Genomic DNA, 10711 nt, shown 5'->3' on the forward strand with positions numbered 1-10711 from the left:
CTCTTTTTCAGCTCTGAGTTGATTTTATTCTGATTGCTTGGTCTCTAACCTTTTAGAGAGAGGCACAAAAAAGTGAGTTGAAAACTCCCTGGGCTTTCCTGCCCTATCAGCCCATAATTAACAACAATCATGTTGTTTTCTGTGCTCCACTTTTTTCCCTGAATATTACAACCCTTTCTATTATTTGATATGTTCCATCACATTAATGACTTTTTACTTATAATTTCCCAATTGTTTTGTTGGGCATTAAGTTTTTCCTTTTTTTCCCTCTCTCTTACAGGTTAGTTTGCTATAAAATATCTTCTACATATGGCTTTTATTTCCATCTAAATCATTGTCTTGGAATACATTTCTGGGAGTGGAATTATCAGGTCAAATGCTTGAGGGCACTGTCATCACTTTTCTGTGTGTTGCCAACTTTCTTTTCAAGGATGGTGGATACGTGTCCAATGTCAGCAGCAATGAGTACAGCCCTTCAAGCGCATGACTTTCAAGTCTGTCTTTATTATTGCTTGCTTCAGAAGTACAAACTAGTACAAAAAGGGAAAAAAGTACAAAACAGTACTCATTTACTCATTTAAATCTCATTGTTGTTTGAGTTTGTCTTTCTTTGGTTACTGCTGAGGTTGAACATCCTTTCATATGGAATTGGGAAAACTTAGCCTGGAGAAACTTGAGCAAGCCCACTGGATATAGAAGAGCTCCTCAAAGGACTTTTAAATAGGTGCAAAAGCAAAATATTCTGTATTGGTGTGTTGGCAATGGTTTTCTTTTTTGTGTTTGTTGCTTCTCCCCCTCCCCAACATTTTATTGAGAAATAATTGACACACATCACTGTATATGGAGGCAACCTGAGTGCCCATCAGTGAATGAATATGAATGAGTAAATAATATGCAGTACATATACCTAATGAAATATTACTCAGCCATAAAATGAGTGAGATCTTGCCATTTGTGACAACATGGATGGACCTAGAGGGTTACTCTGGTGTTTGTCTTTCTGCGACTTATTTCACTTAGTATATAATTTCACTTACGACCATTCAGGTATGAAATCTGATGATTCTATAGTTTTGGATACATGATTTCATAAATACTTGTCCATCTTCAATCTCTTCTGTAGTAGGGAGAATTAAATTCAACTAAGAGTAACAGAAAAACCCCAAATAAACAATAAAAACTTCTCATTTTCAAAAAGTTCAGATGTAGAAATTTTAGGGCCAGTATGTTACTCCATGATGTCAGTTCTATTTTGTTCTCTGTTATGACACTTTCATTCCCAAAGTTTTCTCCTTAACCAAAGGTGGCTTCTGGAACTTCAGCTATTACATCCATATTCCAGCATAGGAGGAGGGAGAAGAACATGAAGAGGAAACACCAATTGTCTTTAAAAGAAGATTCCCAGAAGCTACTGTGAAGTTTTTGCTTATATGCCATTGGCCAGAACTTAGTCATATGACCCCACCCAACTACAAAGAAATCTGGGGGGAGGTGTAACCTTATTCTAGGCGTCTACATTTCAGATGAAATTGTGGGCTCTAAGAAAGAAGAGAAGAGCATATAGGGAGTCACTGCCCCTACCTTAAATGACTCTAGGTGCAGGACTGGCCAAATAAACCATTGAATTTTGTTTCTGCCTCTTGCCACATGTGTCTTATCTCAGGCGTTTCCCCTTTGCATCTGCCCCTCTGGCTCCACAGGCAATTTGGTGTTATTAGCTTCAACCTTTGGGTCCTATTTCCCATAGGTTCCTCATTAGTGATATAGAAATAGTACTTCATTTAGTCTTGCTTGCAGTGATTTATTTTAACAAAGGATACAAAGCAGATTAAGCAAAGGAAAAACATGCATGGAGCAAAATCTTGAGGAAACTAGGTATATGCTTGCATGATCTCTTTTCCAGAGAAGTTACACAGAATGTGTTTGATTTCCCCCAGCAAGAAGCTGCCACAGCATGTGTGAAATGTCCACCAGGGAAGCTCACTAGAGACTCTGTGTCCAGGTTTACACTGAGAGCTGGACATGTAAGTGCGGTCAGCCTAGCAGGGACCAAAAGTTCCAGACATCCAGAAGGAAAGCAGGTGTTCAGTATAAATCGCATTATACAATTTATGTCCAGCAAGCCACTCTTATGAGTTCTGGGAATGGTGGGAGGCCTCCTGAAATTCAAGTTTCCAGATGACAGCCATGGATGGGCCAACTTTGCAAGCAGGTTTTTGCAGCTATGATCAGTATTAGAAAGAGAATGGCTTTCATTCATACAGAGGCCTGGACAAAAGCCGACTGGATTTATGTACTTTCTGTGTCTTGCACAGTGCCTGGCACATAGGATTCCTCAAAGGGTGTTTGATGGTTGAATGATGGAGTGAGTGAATAAATGAGGAACATACAGATGAATGGCTTGTAGCTTGGCTCACAGGAAGACTATCATGTGAATTTGGGCTGAGGGATAAGGAAGAAGTCTTCCCTAGGCAATTTCTGAAAGAAAACACAGAAAATGAGGTTTCAGTGTTTATTGAGAGCCTAGTTTGCAATTAATTCAAATTCAGGTTGTTTCTTGTGTGGCTGTTGTTTTTGTTTAGTTGTATATTTTGGTAAATAAGAGCTTTTAAGCACTGTTAACAGCATAGTGCTAGGAGTAGGAGTAGAGCAAATGTTTAATAAACTGTTTATATTATTTTACTTTAATGAAGTTTAGGTATCATTTTTCAGCTAAAAAATACAAAAAAACCCTAGTCAGAATAGGCCATTTTTGGAAGATTGCTGCCACCTAGTGGACTCTGTGGAGAAAGACAAGAATTTGAGATCAGCTACAGAGTTTGATGCAGTTGGCTTTCCTAATTCAATAAATACTTTATGTTGGGCCAAAGACAGGGTGCAGAGATGAATATTGCACAGTCCTCATCCTCCAGGGGCTCACAGAAACCACAGGACTGGAAGGGACTTTCTCAAACCCTGAGCCTCAGAATTCAGGTGGGAGAGGAGTGGGCAGAGGACTTGTAAGGATAACTCTTTGAAGATAAACTACTGGAAAAAATTTTCAATGAAATTTTTCCTTAGACCTTAGATGTCTGCTACTGTTTACTCTAGTGGGTACTATAAAATAAGCAATTAATGAATGACTAATCCCAAAATTGTGGCAACAGATGTTCACACTTAGTTGGACCACACTTTGTGGGCACATATACTCCCAACAATGATTTGTTATTGTGTTTTATAATGTATAAATTTGATATTTCTTTGCAGGTTAACCCTAGTGAAGGGGAGACTTGTGTGCTAGACATAGCTTAGAAAAAGGGTTGAAATGAATCTTTTTTTAGGGTTCTTTGAATTGAAGCTGTGACTTCCAAGGGCAGGTTCGGAACCTAGCCTCTGACACCCATGGGGGCACTAGGCTCAGGGGCTGTTTGTAGAATTTCTAGGGTGAAGGATGTGGCCCAGTCTAAATACAGGCATCTTTTACTTTTTTTTTTTTTTTGGTATCATTAATATACAATTACATGAGCAATTGTGGTTACTAGATTCCCGCCATTATCAAGTCCTCCCCACACACACCCCATTACAGTCACTGTCCATCAGTGTAGTAAGATGCTATAGAGTCACTACTTGTCTTCTCTGTATATACTGCCTTGCCCCCTGCCTACATTATGTGTGCTAATCGTAATGCCCCTGATTCCCCTTCTCCCTCCCTTCCTACCCATCCTCCCCAGTCCCATTCCCTTTGGTAACTGTTAGTCCCTTCTTGGGTTCTGTGAGTCTGCTGCTGTTTTGTTCCTTCAGGTTTTCTTTGTTCTTATACTCCACAGATGAGTGAAATCATTTGGTACTTGTCTTTCTCTGCCTGGCTTATTTCACTGAGCATAATACCCTTTAGCTCCATCCATGTTGTTGCAAATGATAGGATTTGTTTTCTTCTTATGGCTGAATAATAAGCATCTTTTACTTTTAAGAACAAATCTAGACAGTAGGAGCTGAACAAACGAGGTCTAGTTTGTAGTGGCTGAAGAGCTGAGTTGGGGTCCAGCCTTGGTGGTGTGAGGAGGCAAAGCCAAGGCTATTTGTTCTATTTCCATTTTACTTTTTCCCATTTATATCATTGAGTCACCTATATTCCTCTTAGCCATTATTCTGCTGAACCAATTTAAACTGCTCATTGGTTTCTTTGACACTTTCTTCTCTTCTGTTCTTATAGAAACAGCAGGTGGGCAGGCGCTTTAGACTAGGGGAGGTGCTTGTGCACCCTCCCCTTTCTGTCTGCCTCTGCCTCTGGGGACTGCAAGCTGGCTGGCTGGCATCACCAGAAACACCTTCTGAGCTGGGAGTGCAGGGACTGGAGGCAGCCCTGGCTCTCCTTGTGGCCCACTTCCCTCCCCCTGATGCAGGTCCATTTGGCTTTTCTTACATCTGCTCCCTCTGTGAGGGCTGGGCACAGCCCAGCTCCCAGCTCTGTGCTCTGCCCTCTCACCCAGCTGACCTCCAACGTCAGCCCCTATGGGGGTTCTTCCTCAACTCCAGCCCCCTGTCAGGATCCCTGGGTTTATAAGGCTTCAGAAGATGAGGCTGGGGCCTGATCCTTGGTGGTCACCACCTGTGGCTACCGATGTTGCTGTGGGGATCTGGGTCTCCGTAGTGTGGGGTGGGGGTGGGGTGCTTTTTTCCAGAGTGGCAGCTTCAATTCAAAGAACCCTAGAAAAAGATTCATTTCAATCCTTTTTCTAAGTTATGTCTAGCACACAAGTCTCCCCTTCACTAGGTTTAACCTGCAAAGAAATATCGAATTTATACATTATAAAACACATGATGCACCTGCCTGCCATCGTGGGCTTGCTGCTGGAGCTCTGGCCTCTGCTCCAGAGTGTGGACCAAGTGTCTAGCCCACAGTCACCAACAGATGCCCATTAGGTGCTCCTCCCACCTTCCACCACCATGTAGGGGGTGAGGGCACCAGCAACCCCAGCCCCCGCCACCCCTCTGCTCCCAGGTTTGGGGATCCCTTTCTCTCTTTCCTCAGGCCATCCTCCCTCTGTGCAGTGAGCTGTTCCAGGTTTAGTCCTTGGTTAAGTCTGACAACTCCAAACAGTATCCCTGAGGCTATTTTATTTTTTCAGGTAGGCTTTAGAAGCCCAAAGATGATCCTACACCTACCATCACTGAGTTTATTCAGAATGTGGTGGGTGGTACCTCGAGTCACAGACCCGTCTCCCTCTCACACTTCCCTTTCCCGTCTCCCCCTTTAGGCAGAGGGTAACCTGAGCCCATTACCTCAGGGAGGATGTGGCAGGTGCAAGCCACGCCCTTAGGGGAAGTTCAGGGTTTGGAGGAGTGACTACAGGAAGAACAGGAATAGACAAAATTTCCTGGGCAAAAGCAAGGGCGAGGATGAGGCTTCCTTCTCCAGCCTAGGCAAAGAGTCTCCCACACAGAGCGGACGCCCGTAGAGCATGCAGGTGAGGGCCGGTGAAGAAATGGCCCCACAGGTTCAAACAGATTCGGGGGTGCCACTTGTAGTTTTAGCCTCAGAATAAGGATGCATACTGACTATGGTCGTGTCAGGAGGAATCTGTGCGGACGGACCCCACCTCAGCCCCTCCCCTGACCCCCCCTTTGGTGCCGAGAAGGCACCCCAGAGTTGGTCTTGGGAGAATGGTAACCCCAAGAACGCCCAAAGTAAATGTTTCTCTGGCGTTTGGCAGTATGAGCTTTCAAAATTAAAACAAGTTGACATTTAGGAATTAAATCAGTTATTTTTCTCACAAACCTGAGTTTAAGGCCTGATTCGCATCCACTATACAGCAGAGGAGGTGGGCAATGTGAGGAGCATAGTTTTCATCCTTTTAAGATAAGCTAAGGAAAAGGCCACAGTTACTTCTCAGTCAGGGGTCCAGCCAGAAGAGGCGAGTGCTCATTCTGTAGGCCTCATTCAGGTAAGAACATTTAGGCAACCTTACAAAGTTTAACACGGTGGCAAGGAAGGATGTGCTCCTTTGCACATCCCGTCAGCCCGGGCTCCTCGGGTGGGGTGCAGGCCAACGGCTTTGACAGCTGAGGGCGGGATCCTCCAGGCCGTTGGTGGAGCTGCAGCCCGCTGCTTGGTGAGACCCCTGCAGTAGGGGGCGCTGTTCCGAGGCCCTTTAGCCCTCCATACGGTGACAGTCCTCACTGTAGAAATGGGCTGTGCTCTAGAACAACTGTCAACCACATTATTTGGAGCTGAAGAGGCAATTCTCCAGACTCCTCTCAAAAAAATAGTCCTCTCAGTCTGGACAGTCACGGGGCTGTTTTCTGCTAGTTTTGTGTTTTGCTTATGAGGTCAGCTTTTGTACATTGAAAACACGGCTATTTTGGTTTTTAAAACTAGTATTTGATTAAAGATGCAAATTGTAAGCCTTAAATTTATGAGTTCAACCTAAAAAAATCTTATTCATTTTATTCTATAAATATACAAACCTATTACTCTGTAGCAAAATTTCTCTTTTAAGCTTTTGATTAATTTTTAGTCCCATTTATGAACCTAGTTAATTAAATTTTCTTAGGCATTTTAAATTGTACTTGTAAATTTAATATATTAATTTATAACAATAAACTAGTACATTAATTTGTAATATACTGTAAGTTTAATGTTTAAATTTCATTTGTAAATTTAATTTTTCTGTCATTTGACAAAAACTACCTAGGTAATTAAGTAACTCTTATAAATGTAACAAACTTGTGAATATTGTGGGTTATGTTATCTTAACCATCTCACTATTACCTATATATTCAACCAAAGTCTCCCACACCTTTTAATCATTTAAAATCACAATTCTAAAATCAAATAGTCAACTCTACATTTTTCATTGGAATCACAAGTTCAATTTATGAGATTCTCTAATATGTCAAATTCTCTAAAATATTTCAGACAGTTTAAATACCATGAATTTAAAGATAATCCCCAAACACCACACAAAAACATTAGAATAAGGGGTTCAGCATCTCTTTACTTAATTCCAAGTTCCTTAATAATAAAAGACACTTACCCACTAAAGAAACTATATTGTCTCAAGAAATTTGGGGTGAATCTCACAGTGGGTTGAGGTCATTTATTAATCAAAGCTTTGGGCAAGGATGTGAGATTGGAACTGTGGATACTGAAGGTGATTTTCTCATGACTACAGAGGAAAGGTTGAGCCCTCTTACAGTCTCAGTTATTAGGGACCCCAAGTATATGGTCTCCAAACAGTAGCACCTCATAGCTCACTCCTCTATGTTCATGTTATAAATGACCTAGTTCTCAAGTTTCCTCACAACTTTTTTGTTGCATGAATATATTCCAAGTTATCTTCTTAACCTGGGCCATAAAAAAATGCTTACAGATGTTTAAATAATAGATGACTGGATTCTGCACCTTTTTCATCCTCTTTGTAGCCCAGCACCAAAATTAAGCTAAAGATGAACCCCTATAATAATTTTGAGATGTAGGAATAATAACCTGGGAAAAGTGAGGGAAGAGCTTCCTTTCTCTTTTTTGGGTGGAGGCAAAATGTGCTCCCCCTCCCTCTCTGCACCTGCTTTGCACCAGGACCTCTTCCTCATGCCCCCAGAGCCCTCCTCCTGCCCCAAGAACTCTCTCCACATCCATGGGGTTCTCCAGGCCTTTTCCCCATAGTGACGTGCCTCTCCTCTTAGTCACACCTCTCATTCCCTCAGGGCCCTTGAACTCAGAAGACCGGAAGATAGGCAATGAATGAATTCATCCTAGTTGGTGAGTGACTGACGTCTGCTCTTACTCCTGGAGGTGCTAAAAAGAGGACCTTACTACCTGGATGCAACTCTGCTAGGAATCTCAGTTGCTGTGCCAAAGGTGAAAATAAGCATTCAAAAATGCCAGGTTGTGAACTGGGGGAGAGGGCACCATACCAGCTAGTCCATTCCCCTCGTGGACATCTGGCATCTGGCTAGCCTCTCAAGTGCTTCCTGATTTCACAACTTTTTCCACGTCTCTGCTTCTTTCTTTCTTTCTTTATTCCACAAATAAGATTTTTAACTGACACCATTAAAAGTCTGAATTTCCAACAGGTCTTGAATTGGTGGCTCATATCTATCAGCTCATTCAGCTTTAGCACCTGTCTCATCCCCAGTAACTTTTCCAGAACTATCTTTACCATGAAGCTCCCCAAGTTTTCCTAATTCAAAAGTGGGCTTTTTCAGCATTTTCACTTTTCTAACAAAGATATCATGATGTGGATGAATAGATCAGAAAGCCTTTTCTACATCTTTTTCAATGCTGTCTGGAATCAGTTTATTGACCAACTTTTTTCAAGTCATTTGTCTGCACTTTTTGGGTTGTGACTTCCACCATTGTGTTCAGGATTTGGTGGAGGTGTGGAGCATAAGAGCTCTTCTGAATCTGATTGTTGTGCTTTTTAGTAAAACCGACATAGAATAGATGAAACAAATAACCATCAGTGGTCTTGACAACAACATGAGTTCCAATCATGGTCTGCCATTTTTGACCATGGAGCACAATTTGTCATGGAAATTAGGCAATTTTGCCCTCAACATCCTCAGTAATTAGCTTGAATTTTCTAAATGCATCTTCATCATTCTGCTGGTCAGTAAGATTAACTTTAAAAACACTACCCTTGAGGCCATTAGATGCAAATTGGGTTCTTTGAGGTCTTGTGGCTAGTGTTTTTTCAATATTTCTTATATTGAACGTGGCTGGTGGTTTCATGTCTTACCAACCTTTCTTAGAAAATGGATCAACCAATTTCTTCTTGGCTCTCCTTTTGCTGCCTTTCGTAAGGTGCTTGTTCTTGCCCACTGCTATGAAAATTGCCTTTTTTTTAACGGAATATATTTAACATACAACGTTATATAAATTTAAGGTGTACAATGTGTTCATTTGATACATTTATATTTTGTAATATGATTGCCATTGTTGTAATATTTGACACCTCTATGACATTACATAAGTATCCTTTCTTTTTAGTGGTTGGGATAATTTTTAGTCTCAGCAAGTTTGTAGTACAGTATTATCTATATTCATTATACAGACTTTATTATACAGACTCATTGTACAGCGTTTTAGATCCCTATGACTTATTTACTACTAATTGTAACTTTGTTCCCTTGAACAACATCAGTTGTTTGTCTTCCCACTCCCCATCCTCTGGTAACCACCATTTTCCTGTTATTTATGTATTTGACTTTTTTAGACTCCATATGTAAGTGATATACAGTATTTGTCCTTCTCTGTCTGACTTCTCTCACCTAGCATAATGTGCTCAAGTTCTATCTATATGTTGTTACAAATGGCAGGATATCCTCCCTTTTCACGGCTGAACCACATTCTATTGTGTGTATATATCACACTTTTTAATCTATTCATTCATTGATGGACATTTAGATTGTTTCCATATCTTGGCGATTGTGAATAATGCTGTGATAAACATGGTAGTGTATATACCTCTTTGAAATCCTGTTTTCCTTTTGTTAAATCCCCAGAAGAGGAATTGCTAGATTGTATGAAATTTCTATTTTTAATTTTTTGAGGAAAATTCATATTGTTTTCCATAGTGGTTGGACCACTTTACATCCCACCTGTATGCAGGTTCCCTCTGACCACATCCTTGCCAGGACCTGTTGACTCTTGTCTTCTTGAGATTGCCTCACACCTTTAGAATGGTTACCTTGTTAGGGCTTGGATCTGCATTTCCCTGATGCTTAGTGATGGTGAGCATCTTTTCATGTGCCTGTTAGATCTTCTATCCATTTTTAAATAAAAAATTTTTTGTTATTGATTATATGAGTTCTTTATGTATTTTGGACAAACCTTTATCCAATATGTGGTTTGCAAGATTTTCTCTCATTCTGCATGTTGTCGTTTCATTTTGTTTCTTTTGCTATGCAGAAGCTTTTGAGTTTGATGTGGTCCCATTTGTTGATTTTTGCTTTTCTTGTTTGAGCTTTTGGTTTCATATCCAAAAAAATCACTGCTGAGAGCAATGTTGAAGAGCTTCCTCCTGACGTTTTCTTCTAGGTGTACTTCCCTACTTCTTAAGCAAGAAGCTTCCTGAAAGTTGTAGGTTTTCTACACCAGCTTCCAAGATACTGAGGAGGGACAACTAGGAATAAGACAAGATAGTGTACCCAGTTGTGTATTGATAAATGTGTGACAGTCAGCTCTCTGGAGTCCTGATATGTAGTGTTTGCAAATGTCTGTGGTGTAAATACTCCCGCTACTGTGCATTTCAAACTATCACCAGTTTAACAACCGGCTCACAAAATTCCTAAAAAACTTAATGGTTGGCTCTCTTGAGCAGGTATGTGCTGGCTTCTGCACACCACTGGATCTACCAGTTCTATTTACTGATTGTTGGGAGGACAATGTAATAGATGAATATAATCTAACTAAGGGATGGAATTATGTTCTAGATCTCCTGTGGCCCTGTGACAGAAGGATGGTTATAGAGACAAAATTTTGATTAACTAAAGGAATCTTCCTCTGGATATACTGCCTTCTCAAAGCAACTGCACAGCTAATAGCAGGGAGACAGGGGCTTGGGGGGAAGAAGGCTGCTGCTTCTTTTCACCAGGAGAGGTAATTTAGGGAAGAATATAGGAGCCATAGGATAGTTTTGATGAGGAAACCAGGCTCACTAAAAGTCAGATGAAGATACTGTAAGAATTCAGCTCAGATTTCCATCCCAGATCTGATCAACGCACTTTC

At 41.0% G+C, this 10711-nt stretch overlaps 1 pseudogene; it reads right to left on the bottom strand.

Annotated features, from left to right (window-relative positions):
• Positions 1-8019: 8019 nt before the first annotated feature.
• On the bottom strand, positions 8020-8819 carry LOC118926821 (40S ribosomal protein S3a-like; annotated as a pseudogene).
• Between the last annotated feature and the right edge of the window lie 1892 nt (positions 8820-10711).

The sequence above is a fragment of the Manis pentadactyla genome, chromosome 2 (genome assembly GCF_030020395.1).
Source record: "Manis pentadactyla isolate mManPen7 chromosome 2, mManPen7.hap1, whole genome shotgun sequence".
NCBI lineage: Eukaryota > Metazoa > Chordata > Mammalia > Pholidota > Manidae > Manis > Manis pentadactyla.